We start from the raw sequence: 16,763 nt of genomic DNA on the forward strand, positions 1-16,763 counted from the left end.
CGATGGGGATGTGGGTGGTGTTGTGGTAGTCGATGGTGATGATTCTAGGTGGTCATGGGTGATGGAGTAAAGGAAGGGAGTTGATTATGCACATGGTGGGGTACATCTATATGTCTCTGCATATATATGTATGTTTTATATCCTATACTAGTGTAATTGAATATAAATCTCAACTAGTAGTGGAATGGAGTGTGATAATATAACAAAACAAACACAATACCATATAATAAATTATACTCCATAAAGTTGAAAAAAAAGTGGATTGAATGAATCAATTAAGAACAGTAATTGTGACGACCCGTGAATTTTTGACCAAATTTAAACTTAATCTTTATATAGTTTCGACACGATAAGCAAAGTCTGTAATATTGAAGTCTCAAAAACTTTGAACTGTGTTCATGTATGAAATTGACCTTTGGATATTTCCGACGATTCACGAACATTGCGTGTAAATAAATATGTATATATACATATATATATACATATATATAGGTATATATAATATTGCTTGTATTAATATATATATATATATATATATATATATATATATATAGGTATATATATAACATTAATTAGAGATATTAAATAAAGTATTATATGATTTAATGATTTGAATATATAATTAAATTGTTAGTTAATATATATTCATGTAATTTGAAAATAAATGGTTTTGAATTCATTTAGGAAACAATAATAACACTCGTTTATCATTCAAAAAGGTTAAATTCGAACTTATGTAATTTTAAAATAAACAGGGATCCGAAAATGAGTTATATAAGTTATAGGCCTATTAAAAGTATATTTAGGATCTAATTATTTAATTTTAACACTTTTTATATTTTACCCATAAATGAGAGGGACAGTTGATGTAATTTTTATCTATTGAATTAATGACTGAATTTTATATCATAATGACTGAAATAATTAATGGAATTTAAAATAAAAATTTGAGATTTTTCTGAACACTTTTATCCGTCACTGACTAACAACGGAGTACAAAATAATGCCAAATAGAATTGTCGGTAGAATAGACAATAATAATTGACTGCATGTGTGCAAAAATCTAAAATGAATTATAAGTTTACTGCTTTTGCTTTTCATTATCACCATTCATCTATTTTCTATATATTATATAGATATACATAATAATTAAGAAAGATAGAGATATAGTGTCCTGCTTGTCTTCTACATTCACCCTTTCACAAACCCACCATAATATCATTTCATCACACTATCAATGAAACCGGTTACCGTCTTCAATCATCACCCTTTCGTTCTAAACACCCACCTCTTGATCACCGGAGAACACCTTTCGATCACCACCATTCCAATCGCCACCTTGTGACCACTCCACTATCTTAAAACCGTAGCACCACACCATCTTTACATCTTTCTTCGATGCTAAACCATCACCTTCATCACTTTTACAACCATCATCGCCAACACCCACAACCACCTCCTTCACCTCTTACGAAAACCATAAACCTTCACCACCCACGAACACCCTCACTATCGCTCGCTCGCTCTCTCTCTCTCTCTCTCTCTCTCTCTCTCTCTCTCTCTCATCTCTCTTATATTTTTTTTCTTTCGTAAACCACTAACAACCGTCACCATTGCTCATGATTTCTATCATGAAATCCTGGCCACTACTGTTCCTGTCTTCCATCTTCGTAACTACCGAGATCCACGATTAAAATCATCATCTTCCACAACCTCAATAACCCAAAAACAAACCATGATTAATTGCAGCTACGCCTACTGTTTTTCTGTTAATATTCGAACACCAAAACACGCACAAACAGTCCGCAAAACCTGCTGCTATATCACCGTTGCTTCTACATGTAAACGAAGTATTAGGGACGATGAGTAATACTTGAACAAGATTATGATCGTGACCTCCTGTTACTGCTACGGTTGTAATTATTCGAAAATTTAAGATGATGATGATCATGAAAATGATGATATATCTACGTCAAGCTGATGATAACAATGCTTAGCAAGGATAAAGGCGTTTTTCATTTTTTAATCCCTTGTGGCCGACAACTATGAAGTCTAACAAACCACTTACAAAACTATTTTGTTGGGTGGAGTAATTGTTGTTTATGGGACCATGTGGATTAAAATTATAACAAGAGGTGATTAGGAAAGTGATCATGAAATGAGGATAAGGGAGTAGGTGGAACACTAGTGGCCAATATATTTGGTAAAACCCACTTGAGTGTGTTTATTCTTGTGCATACCGCATTCCTTTTCTTCTCTTCTCTTAAACGTATCAATTAAATAACTAATGGAATTGATTTACTTAAAGTAATGGGCTAATCAGTACTACTTGGGCCGTGATCTTTGTTTAATCTGTTGGGTCGAATTTTTTTCACGGGCCACAAGTGCTAAAGCACATCGTTCTATTCTTCTGGTTCTTACTCGGCAAACAATAATTTCACACATCATATATGTATTAACGTTATGATTATTTTGATGAAGTGATGATCATAATATATGATATGGTGAGAATGATGATAATTAATATCATAACCAAATGATGGCGTTAGATGATGGGTTATTATAATAATGATGGCGATGAAATGATAATGATGATTATAAAAACATGATGATAATAACATGAATCTATGATGATAGATGTTAATGATGGGAACGATTATCATAATGGTTATAATAATGATTATGATAATGATAAGGAGTAATGGTTAAGGAGTTATCGGGTTAGCGGGACGTCGCGGGTTCAAACCCGGACTTGGACATTTTTAGACTACTCCTTTGAGGTAGTTTACTTATTTAATTATCATTAATATCATTATTATAATAATAATAATTATTATTATTATTATTGAAATTGAAATGATTTTTATATAAAAACATTATCAGTTTTAATATTATTATTATTAAATTATAGTATTATTAAAAACTATCATTATTATTATCATTACTATTTTAATTATCATTATTATTTTAATTATCATTTTTATTATTATTTTTATAACAAATAAATATTATACTTATATTACACATAATTATATACTAAACATATTAACATTATTTTTATTAATATTACAAATAACAAATTATTGATAAAATACTAATATACATATTAAGATATCTACATATATAAATATTAATCATTTTAAATATATACAAATTAAATACATATAACATATAAAATAAGATATAATATATATAAATTTGTTCGATTACAAATATATGTGTTAATATACATTAATGATATAGGTTCGTGAATCCGAGGTCAACCCTATACTTGTTAAATGACGTCATATGTATTTTTACTACAAAATACATTATTGTGAGTTCATTTGCTCCCTTTTACTCCTTACATTTTTGGGACTGAGAATACATGCGCTGTTTTTACAACTGCTTTATTAAATGCTTTTGAAATATATTTTGAACTGCGAATACATGAAATGCTTTTATAAATGTTTGACGAGATAGACACAAGCAAAACATTCCTCGAATGAATTATTATGCAGACAGAAGTTCTGCGGATTATTATTGAATTATGTGGACATGATAATTGCCACTATTGAATTATGTGGACATGATAATTCAATTATGTGGACATGATAAATGCCACCATTGAATTATGTGGACATGATAATTGCCACCAGTTGATGTGAATGTTATGTATCGAGAGAATGATTTTTATACACAGGTTATGTGTATTAGTTTTTATGCACAAGATATGTGTACGGTTACTAAGATTTATGAAAGATGATTTCGTACACGAGAAAGGTGTACTGTATTTAAAAGATATCGCATGTACATTACAGGTGGGTATAGGATTCGGGCCCATTTGTACCATGCAGGATTTAAATCTTGTGACTCTAGACTTCGACCGTGTCTGCATGTTAAAAGTTTTGCTTATCATTTTCGTCGGAAAACTTTCTACTTATCATTCTTAGTCTAGACATGTTTTACTGCATTGACTGCACGAATAGTGTATAGACAAAATTCGTATCTTAGCGTATCTGCTAATTCATATCTTAGCGTATCGGTTATTGTTACCTTTGCCTGACAGATTCCTTAGATTCCTCCGTAACTTATGGGATTTTAGTATTATATATGCATATGTAAATTATGTATTGCAGGGTACTAATCTACATCCTATAATCTATTTCTTATAGAAAATCCTTCATCTAATTGTACTAGATGAATCCCTCAACCAGTTTGAGTCCCTCAGATTTCGATAGCTATTCCGATAGTTATTCCGACAGCTCTACCGACATGGATATTCACCTAAGCTCCAAAAACGGTGTCACCAGAATGAATCAATCAATCAGCCATCCTCAATTCGTCTGATGGGTTCGTAGTCGACTTAATCAATGGAGACGAGAAGAAGGCGATCCTTTCCACCAACCGAATTCACGTCTTGGCGATGAATCTGAAGCACTTACCGGCGAACCAGTTCGACACACCATTTTTGTGATGACCCGGAGATTTCCGACCAAATTTAAACTCCATCTTTGTATGATCTCGACACGATAAGCAAAGTCTATTAAACCGAGTCTCAAAATGTTAGAACTATTTTTTTTTTATGAACGCATCCGACCTTTGACTATTCCCGACGATTCACGAACAATTGTTGTAAATAAATATGTATATTTATATAAATGTATATATATATATATATATATATATATATATATATATATATATATATATATATATATATATATATATATATATATATATATATATATTTGAAATTATAAAATAAACATTTAAAAGTTAATATATGAATTAAGTTATAAAATAATTAAATTGAACTCATATATAAATATATGATTTTTATATATAATTATTATTATAAATATAATTATATTGTAAAATAGGCTAAAATGTATAAAAACTTAATATTCAATATTAGTTCTATAATATACATCATACATAAGCAATAACATATAATACTAAAATACTAAATTTAATTATTAATTGTTATAATAATGTTGCTGTTTCTTTTAATGTTAATATCAATATCAATATCAATATCAATATCAATAATATTATTATATTATTACTATTACTATTAATGTTATATTAGTATTATTAATTATCTTTATCAATATCAATATTAGTATTTCTATTATTATTATTATTAGTATTAGTATCTTTATTATTATTAGTTAGTAATAATACAAGTATACAAATATATGATTATATTGATACAGTATATATTATATATAAAAGCAGAATAAGAACGTTTGTAGTTTCAATTATTTTTTAAACAATAGGAAATCTTGCTTTATATCTAAACTCGTACAAGACACCAAAATCTGTTACATGTCTTTATCTCCTTTATTTTTTTTCTTTTGTTTTCTTCTTATTTCAATCAAAACATCAACCATCACTCCACCCACAATAAATTATAGCTATTATTAAAAGATACCACTGCACAATTTCTTTCTTTGGTGACCGACAACAATTAAATTTAATAACCCACTTGGACATCCCCAATTAACTATTGCTGCATCTCTGCTATTTTCATATTCGACTGCTACTTATTGTTCCAGCTACTGCAGTTGTGAGTTGTAAAAAAAATCCTATTCGAACCAAACCCAAGATCACCACCAAGGATCGAACCCACCACTTCACACATTGACCACCATCTTCAACCGTGTACAATCGCCACCTTCCTCCACCAGTTCAAACACAATCTTTGATTCTTCAAAACCCAAACAAACACTCCTTTTCCTATTACTGCACGTTCCCATATTCTTATTTGTTTCACTTCTATTTATGTTATCACTCGACATACACCACCACCAAAACCATCATAGCTCACAAACTTACTGCTACAACCATCAACTGCCACGTCAACTGTGAATCACACCATAAACCGTCATATTTATTTCCTTCCTCTTTCACCTTTCTCTCTCATCTTCTCTCTCTAAATACCGTGTCTGTTTCTATTTCCTTCCAGCATATGAACCACTATCACCACCTGCAGATCATCACTGTATTGCTACTGCAGCAGCATATTCCTGCTTCTGTTTACGAATAAAAGGAAAGAAGATGATGGTGATTATACACAAAGGGAAAAATAGCGTTGAATAATGATGAAGATATCATAAAGAATGATGATGAAGCTGTTAATAATGATAAGGTTGATGAGGTGGGACTAGATGATGATATGTTGTTGTTCCTTTTTGTTTTCTGGTCGAAACCGAACCCACCCATTATTTTCTGTCGACACAATTCATTTACAGCTGGATAATTATTCGATTGGGCCACTACATTTAGTTGGGCTTGATTAAATGATCATATAGAGTTTGGGCTAACAACTTTGGGCCGGTGAGATTGGGGAAGGAGTGGTTGCAGCTGCATATATATATATATATATTTTCTTTTGGTTTCTGTTTACTCGAACATCTATTGCTGTTACTGCCTTACGTGTCTGTCTTTGATCATACGATTGTTGATGATAACGAAGGATATGATATTACGGCATGATTATAGGAGGAGATGTGATGAACAACGTATTAATCGAAGATGATGATTATATATGTTAATACATAAAATCACGATGGACTTTGATGCGATTATGATGATAATATATGAAGGCGATGATAAATGATATGCTGAGATGATGATGAGTCTACGATGATGATGCATGTATTATGTTGATGATGGTACGTATATGAAGATGATGGTGATCGTAATGATTAGATGATGTTAAATGATCATGATAATGGAAGATGCATGATGATCCATGATGAACGATTATGATGATATGTATATTTATGATGATGTTGTCGTGAGGTTAGTTATGGTGATTGAGAAAAGATGAAGATGATTACAGGAAATAGGTTATAAGGGTTTAAATCCTTATAATTATTGAAAAGAGGCAGAAGAGCAACGGTTGAGTGTTGGGTGTTTAACCGAGAGGTCTCGGGTTCGATCCCGGGCAGAGACACTTTATGTTCTTTATTTTTTTTGGAAGCTTTTTCTTGAGGTAGCTATGATTATTATTATTATTATTATTATTATTGTCATTGTTATTGTTATTGTTATTAGTATCATTTATTAGTTATTAGGATTATTATTATTATTAACCTAAGTATTATATATATAAATATTAGAGTTATTACTATTATTATTAACATGTGTATTAGTATAAATATTATCATTATTAGTATTGTGATTACAATTATTAGTATTGTTATCATTAAAAATTACTATTTTTATTATTATTATTTTTACTAAAAATATCATTTCTATTAAAAGTATCATTATTATCACTATTAAAAAAATTTATCATTTTTATCAAAATTATTATTATTATCATCATTATTATTTCGACAACACTATTATTATTTTTATATTATTATTGTTATTATTAATATTAGTATCAATATTGTTATCATAATAACTATTATTATTATTATTGTAAAATAAAACAATTTTTTTTATTTATTTATCATTATTATCAATATTATTTTATCAAATAACTATTAATTATATACAATCATATTTACTACATATAACAAAACTATATAACAAAACTATAGTAACACTTTTATAATAAATATTAATGAATGTAACTAATTAGGTTACTAATGAAACACATAATTAAAATAACAGTTAAATCACTAATAATATATATATAAATTTGTTTGATTACAATTATATGTATTAATATATACCTGATATAGGTTCGTGAATCCGAGGTCAACCCTACATTTGTTAACTGACGTTATATGTATTTTTACTACAAAATACAATAGGTGAGTTTCATTTACCATTTTTACTCTTTACGTTTTTGGGCTGAGAATACATGCAAATGCTTTATTAACTGTTTTACAATATTTATATGTGTGAGTTTCATTAATCCATTTTAAATGCTTTTGCAATATATATTTTTGGGACTGAGAATACATGCGCTGTTTTTATAACTGTTTTACGAAATAGACACAAGTAATTGAAACTACATTATATGGTTGAATGATCGAAATCGGATATGCCCCTTTTTATTAAGTCTGGTAATCTAAGAATTAGGGAATAGACACCCTAATTGACGCGAACTCTAAAGATAGATCTATTGGGCCTAACGAACCCCATCCAAAGTACCGGATGCTTTAGTACTTCGAAATTTATATCATGTCCGAAGGAGGATCCCGGAATGATGGGGATATTTTTATATGTATTTTTGTTAATGTCGGTTACCAGGTGTTCAATCCATATGAATGATTATTTTTGTCTCTATGCATGGGACGTATATTTATGAGAATTGGAAATGAAATCTTGTGGTCTGTTAAAATATTGAAATGATTGTTATGATAAACTTATGAACTCACCAACCTTTTGGTTGACACTTTTAAGCATGTTTATTCTTAGGTATGAAAGAAATCTTCCGCTGTGCATTTGCTCATTTTAGAAACATTACTTGGAGTCATTCATGACATATTTCAAAAGACTTTGCATTCGAGTCGTTGAGTTCATCAAGATTATTATTAAGTCAATTATATTTGGATATATTATGAAATGGTATGCATGCCGTCAACTTTCGATGAAATGAAAGTTTGCCTTTTAAAAACGAATGCAATATTTGTAAAATGTATCATATAGAGGTCAAGTACCTCGCGATGTAACCAAATGTAATGTATTCGTCAAGCTGGATTAGGACGGGTCCCTTCAGTTGGTATCAGAGCGGAGGTCTTAGCGAACCAGGTCTTGCATTAGTGTGTCTAACTGATAGTCGTTAGGATGCATTAGTGAGTCTGGACTTCGACCGTGTCTGCAAGTCAAAAGTTTTGCTTATCATTGCTAGTCGAAAATCATCTGCTTATCCTCCTTAGGAAATTACCTGCTTATCATTCTTAGTCTAGACACATCTTACTGCATTAATTTCATAAATAGTGTATAGACAAAACTCATATCTTAGCGTATCCGCTAATTCATATCTTAGCATATCTATTACTGTAAACTCTGCCTGACATATTCCGTAGATTCCTCCGTAATTTATGGGATTTTAGTATTATATATGCATATGTAAATTATGTATTGCAGGGTACTAATCTACATCCTTTAATCTATTTATTATCGAAAATTCATTCATCTGATCGTACGAGATGAATCCCTCAACCAGTTCGAGTCCCTTAGATTCCGATAACTATTCTGATAATTATTCCGACAGCTATTCCGACATAGAGTTTCACTCGAGCTCCAAAAGCAGTGTCACCGGAATGAATCAACCAATCAGCCATCCCCAATTCATCAGATGGTTTCGTAGTCGACTAAATCAATGGAGACGAGAAGAAGACGATCCTTTTCACTCACCAACCTGCACTCTTGGTGAAGAACCTGAAACAATTACTGGTGAACCTGTTCGAAACATCATTTTCTCTCTCAGAGTATCTCGTCACGATTATATACTATCTCACATTTTAGACCTTATTCATCCGCTCGTTCCGACCGACAATCATCCCGGATTATAGAAGAAGTCAACGAACTTCGCGCTCGAGTAATCAATTTGGAGAATATGGTGCAAAATTTACCAGCTTCAGCAACATCACTGGCATCAACAGTACCATCAGTAACAGCACCAGTACAATCAACATCACACACCTCAACATCTCATCATGTATCTCGAGCATAATCATCAATCTGCAAATCGTTCTACATCATTTATCTTCATTCGACATGGCGATTATGTAATCTCTAATGTTTTAGAGATTATATATTCTTGTTCTAACGGTAAATCAAATGAGTTTAATATCATATTGACTCATTAAATCCATGATTACATCTGAAGAAAATATATATGTATATATATATATATATTTTTTTTTCATAAAGATTGTAATTAAAAATTCTTTCGTACAAACTGTTAATGGTGAAAATATTTTAACGGGTAGGTAATACCCTAGAAATATTTAGATTTCACATTAATAAATTACACTGTACATTCTTCGAATCTGATTCAACAGTCATTTACTATCCTATTTACATCCACAGATATACGTATCCGTTTACAGCAGAATAACCATTTTCCTTTAATTTCATATTTGGATTTTGACCTATCAGAATCCAACAAGTGGCATAATGAAGAAAACATTGGATAAAATAAAATTTGTTAGAAACAAACAAATTAACTATGAGAAAAATTTTGTTAAGAATCCACGCTAACTGTTCCTAGCTAACTGTTCCTAGCTAACTGATTACATTTTATTTATCGCAGTTTATTTATCGCAATTTAATTATCGCAATTTTATTTATCGTCATTTAATTTCTGTTATTTATTTTACGCACTTTAAATATCGGGACACGTATACAAGGTTTTGACATATCATATCGACGCATATATATATATATATATATATATATATATATATATATATATATATATATATATATATATATATATATATATATATATATATATATATATTATTTGGAATAACCATAGACACTCTATATGCAGTAATGATCGAGTTCTCTATACAGGGTTGAGGTTGATTCTATAATAATATATATACTTTGAGTTGTGATCGAGTCTGAGACGTATACGGGTCACGATACGTATTAATTAATTCGAATATTATATATTAAACTGTATATGAATTATTGGACTGTCAATGTGGACTATCAACTGTGGACTACCAACATTGAACAATTAAAATAAATTAAAATATTGTCTATAACATATGAAACTAAACAATTCTTCAAGTTTGCCACTTGACTTCATCTTAAACCTAATTTGTATCTTGACGATTACAATCTGCATTCAAACCTTTCATGATTCTTGAAAACACCTCAATCGAGAGGATGAACCAACCGCATTTCATCTACGAAAGAAAAGATTGATGCATATAGTTATGCATATGAAAACACTCGAAAACTAAGTAAACGTTTAACACGTATCTGTGCTAGCTCCTTTGGCGTTGTTATTAAAAAAAAAATCACTTTGCAATCCCTTTCCAAATTAGTCAATTTTGTCACAGCTCCAGCAAATCAACTTCGACTTTCATTTGGATTAGCCTTATTATAACCTTGTTATATAAGTTTACCTTCCATCATTGTTACCGGGGAACCTTTTATTCCATCATGTTACCAGCAGACGTACCAGCAACCTCATTGCTCCTTGGCTTAAAACTCTCTGATAAATCATTATATTTATTCATTGAAACCCTATCATATACTCATCCGCATCTTGTAACGAGAACTGCCATACCAATTACCTGGAATCAGCAATCAGTACTTTGAAAACTCACAGCATATCCACATCAACCGTTATATGTATAACATTTATCTCTTAGAATTATGATCTTTCATTCGGAAATTCTGAAAAGCACCCAGCCTACAAATCAATACCACAAATTCTGAAAAAGCTGAATACAGCGGCAAAAACTGTACACGACCTTAACCGTCGAAAGTTTGATGATAAAGAATGGAATATTGGAAACATTCAATAGAAAATTTAGTACCGAAAAGCGAATTATGCGAAACTATAAAGGAAGCCGTGGACAAATCACAAAGAATAAGTTTAACTTCAAAGAATCCAAAAGATTCAATGCCTGCTAAAGTCTTTACCGAATATATTGCTCTTTACTCTAAACCCTTGCGGATAATAGTTTCTATCATCCTCTGATCTTAGATATTCCGAGATATCATCGTATCTTTCATTATAAATATCCTCGATATTTCTGAAGATATTTTCATAACTAATCTTATCTTAAATCATTAATCTCTTCGTGTTATCAGTATTACATCATATAGAAACTGTTAGTTTCTATATTCTGTAAACTTTCGAGCTTAAAATATGAATGTTATTGAAGTAATGTTGAGAACTGATGCATGAGTTAATATAATATAATGACACTTGATCAACGTGATTATATTACAGTAAGTCATGCTGAGTTTCTAATGGAATGTGATGATTCACAGAACCTAAACGTCATCAGGTGCCATGTTACAAAAACTCTTTCATTCTGCTTAACCTCTGAACATATCAAGAAAATATATTCTTGATAGTTCTATTCTCAGTGATTCTGGAAATTTGACAAATCAAATCGTGCTAATACATTCTTTCTTGTTTAGAACATGATGTTCATTCGAAACTCCATACTTATGAATTCTGGACCGTTACTCGCTTTACTAGAGGTCGATAAGATAATAAAAAGACAAAGAGCTCCAAATTATAAGAGAAAATATAAAGCCCAATAACAACACGGAGATTATAAACCGTGGATATTAATACGGATAGCAATATAAAGATAAGGTATAATTAAGAATAGTATCACCCCAAGATAATAGTAGAAGTAAACAGATTCTTCTGATGGAAGATTGAAAAGAAGGATGACAGAAATGATAAGTAGAAATATATCAAGGATTAGAACTGGACTAAGTACTTTCACAATCTTTTGGATGTATGAACTAAGAAAAAAAAATATAGGAATGGTGAGAATAATAGAACGGAAAAGCTTAATTTATAAAGGAAATATCAGACGTAGTAATCGGGGAAGATCACCGTATTTAATTAAAGAGATCTTAATTTCCATAAATTTCGAAGAATCAGATCTTATAGATTTTCAAGATTTTCTTTAAATTCCATGAATTCCGGAATTCAACCATGACTAGTCAAAAGTTATGATGAAACATGTCTTTCTCATTTCACTCTTTTATGATAGCTTCATTCGTGCCCTTCGAATAATCGAATTGTTTTATCCATATTACTCAATAATGATAAAACTCTATTTATCAACTCATATGCGTCATGAAAACATTTTTTATTGTTAGCCATGACCACTTCACTCAAATTTCGGGACGAATTTTCTTTAACGGGTAGGTACTGTGATGACCCGGAGATTTCCGACCAAATTTAAACTCAATCTTTGTATGATCTCAACACGATAAGCAAAGTCTATTAAACCGAGTCTCAAAATGTTAGAACTATTTTTTTTATGAACGCATCTGACCTTTGACTATTCCCGACGATTCACGAACAGTTGTTGTAAATAAATATGTATATATATATAAATGTATATATATATATATAGATATATATATATATATCTGAAATTATAAAATAAACATTTAAAAGTTAATATATGAATTAAGTTATAAAATAATTAAATTGAACTCATATATAAATATATGATTTTTATATATAATTATTATTATAAATATAAATATATTGTAAAATAGGCTAAAATATATAAAAACTTAATATTCAATATTAGTTCTATAATATACATCATACATAAGCAATAACATATAATACTAAAATACTAAATTTAATTATTAATTGTTATAATAATGTTGATGTTTCTTTTAATGTTAATATAAATATCAATATCAATATCAATACTATTATTATATTATTACTATTACTATTAATGTTATATTAGTATTATTAATTATCTTTATCAATATCAATATTAGTATTTCTATTATTATTATTAGTATTAGTATCTTTATTATTATTAGTTAGTAATAATACAAGTATACAAATATATGATTATATTGATACAGTATATATTATATATAAAAGCAGAATAAGAACGTATGTAGTTTCAATTATTTTTCAAACAATAGGAAATCTTGCTTTATATCTAAACTCGTACAATTTGATTCCAAAATAAGCACAAGACACCAAAATCTGTTACATGTCTTTATCTCCTTTATTTTTTTTTCTTTTGTTTTCTTCTTATTTCAATCAAAACATCAACCATCACCCCACCCACAATAAATTATAGCTATTATTAAAAGATGCCACTGCACAATTTCTTTCTTTAGTGACCAACAATAATTAAATTTAATAACCCACTTGGACATCCCCAATTAACTATTGCTGCATCTCTGCTATTTTCATATTCGACTGCTACATATTGTTCCAGCTACTGCAGTTGTGAGTTGTAAAAAAAAATCCTATTCGAACCAAACCCAAGATCACCACCAAGGATCGAACCCACCACTTTACACATTGACCACCATCTTCAACCGTGTACAATCGCCACCTTCCTCCACCACTTCAAACACAATCTTTGATTCTTCAAAATCCAAATAAACACTCCTTTTCCTATTACTGCACGTTCCCATATTCTTATTTGTTTCACTTCTATTTATGTTATCACTCGAACATACACCACCACCAAAACCATCATAGCTCACAAACTTACTGCTACAACCATCAACTGCCATGTCAACTGTGAATCACACCATAAACCGTCATATTTATTTCCTTCCTCTTTCACCTTTCTCTCTCATCTTCTCTCTCTAAATACCGTGTCTGTTTCTATTTCCTTCCAGCATATGAACCACTATCACCACCTGCAGATCATCACTGTATTGCTACTGCAGCAGCATATTCCTGCTTCTGTTTACGAATAAAAGGAAAGAAGATGATGGTGATTATACACAAAGGGAAAAATAGCGTTGAATGATGATGAAGATATCATAAAGAATGATGATGAAGCTGTTAATAATGATAAGGTTGATGAGGTGGGACTAGATGATGATATGTTGTTGTTCCTTTTTGTTTTCTGGTCGAAACCGAACCCACCCATTATTTTCTGTCGACACAATTCATTTACAGCTGGATAATTATTCGATTGGGCCACTACATGTTAGTTGGGCTTGATTAAATGATCATATAGAGTTTGGGCTAACAACTTTGGGCCGATGAGATTGGGGAAGGAGTGGTTGCAGCTGCATATATATATTTTTCTTTTGGTTTCTGTTTACTCGAACAGCTATTGCTGTTACTGCCTTACGTGTCTGTCTTTGATCATACGATTGTTGATGATAATGAAGGATATGATATTACGGCATGATTATAGGAGTAGATGTGATGAACAACGTGTTAATCGAAGATGATGATTATATATGTTAATACATAAAATCACGATGGACTTTGATGCGATTATGATGATAATATATGATGGCGATGATAAATGATAGGCTGAGATGATGATGAGTCTACGATGATGATGCATGTATTATGTTGATGATGGTACGTATATGAAGATGATGGTGATCGTAATGATTAGATGATGTTAAATGATCATGATAATGGAAGATGCATGATGATCCATGATGAACGATTATGATGATATGTATATTTATGATGATGTTGTCGTGAGGTTAGTTATGGTGATTGAGAAAAGATGAAGATCATTACAAGAAATAGGTAATAAGGGTTTAAATCCTTATAATTATTGAAAAGAGGCAGCAGAGCAACGGTTGAGTGTTGGGTGTTTAACCGAGAGGTCTCGGGTTCGATCCCGAGCAGAGACACTTTATGTTCTTTTTTTTTTGAAGCTTTTTCTTGAAGTAGCTATGATTATTATTATTATTATTATTGTCATTGTTATTGTTATTGTTATTGTTATTAGTATCATTTATTAGTTATTAGGATTATTATTATTATTAACCTAAGTATTATATATATAAATATTAGAGTTATTACTATTATTATTAACATGTGTATTAGTATAAATATTATCATTATTAGTATTTTGATTACAATTATTAGTATTGTTATCATTAAAAATTACTATTTTTATTATTATTATTTTTACTAAAAATATCATTTCTATTAAAAGTATCATTATTATCACTATTCAAAAAAATTATCATTTTTATCGAAATTATTATTATTATTATCATCATTATTATTTCGACAACACTATTATTATTTTTATATTATTATTGTTATTATTAATATTAGTATCAATATTGTTATCATAATAACTATTATTATTATTATTGTAAAATAAAACAATTTTTTTATTTATTTATCATTATTATCAATATTATTTTATCAAATAACTATTAATTATATACAATCATATTTACTACATATAACAAAACTATATAACAAAACTATAGTAACACTTTTATAATAAATATTAATGAATGTAACTAATTAGGTTACTAATGAAACACATAATTAAAATAACAGTTAAATCACTAATAATATATATATAAATTTGTTTGATTACAATTATATGTATTAATATATACCTGATATAGGTTCGTGAATCCGAGGTCAACCCTACATTTGTTAACTGACGTTATATGTATTTTTACTACAAAATACAATAGGTGAGTTTCATTTACCCTTTTTACTCTTTACGTTTTTGGGCTGAGAATACATGCAAATGCTTTATTAACTGTTTTACAATATTTATACGTGTGAGTTTCATTAATCCATTTTTAAATGCTTTTGCAATATATATTTTTGGGACTGAGAATACATGCGCTGTTTTTATAACTGTTTTACGAAATAGACACAAGTAATTGAAACTACATTATATGGTTGAATGATCGAAATCGGATATGCCCCTTTTTATTAAGTCTGGTAATCTAAGAATTAGGGAATAGACACCCTAATTGACGCGAACTCTAAAGATAGATCTATTGGGCCTAACGAACCCCATCCAAAGTACCGGATGCTTTAGTACTTCGAAATTTATATCATGTCCGAAGGAGGATCCCGGAATGATGGGGATATTCTTATATGCATTTTTGTTAATGTCGGTTACCAGGTGTTCAATCCATATGAATGATTATTTTTGTCTCTATGCATGGGACGTATATTTATGAGAATTGGAAATGAAATCTTGTGGTCTATTAAAATATTGAAATGATTATTATGATAAACTTATGAACTCACCAACCTTTTGGTTGACACTTTTAAGCATGTTTATTCTTAGGTATGTAAGAAATCTTCCGCTGTGCATTTGCTCATTTTATAGACATTACTTGGAGTCATTCATGACATATTTCAAAAG

Source organism: Rutidosis leptorrhynchoides, chromosome 6, assembly GCF_046630445.1.
Source record: "Rutidosis leptorrhynchoides isolate AG116_Rl617_1_P2 chromosome 6, CSIRO_AGI_Rlap_v1, whole genome shotgun sequence".
Classification (NCBI taxonomy): domain Eukaryota; kingdom Viridiplantae; phylum Streptophyta; class Magnoliopsida; order Asterales; family Asteraceae; genus Rutidosis; species Rutidosis leptorrhynchoides.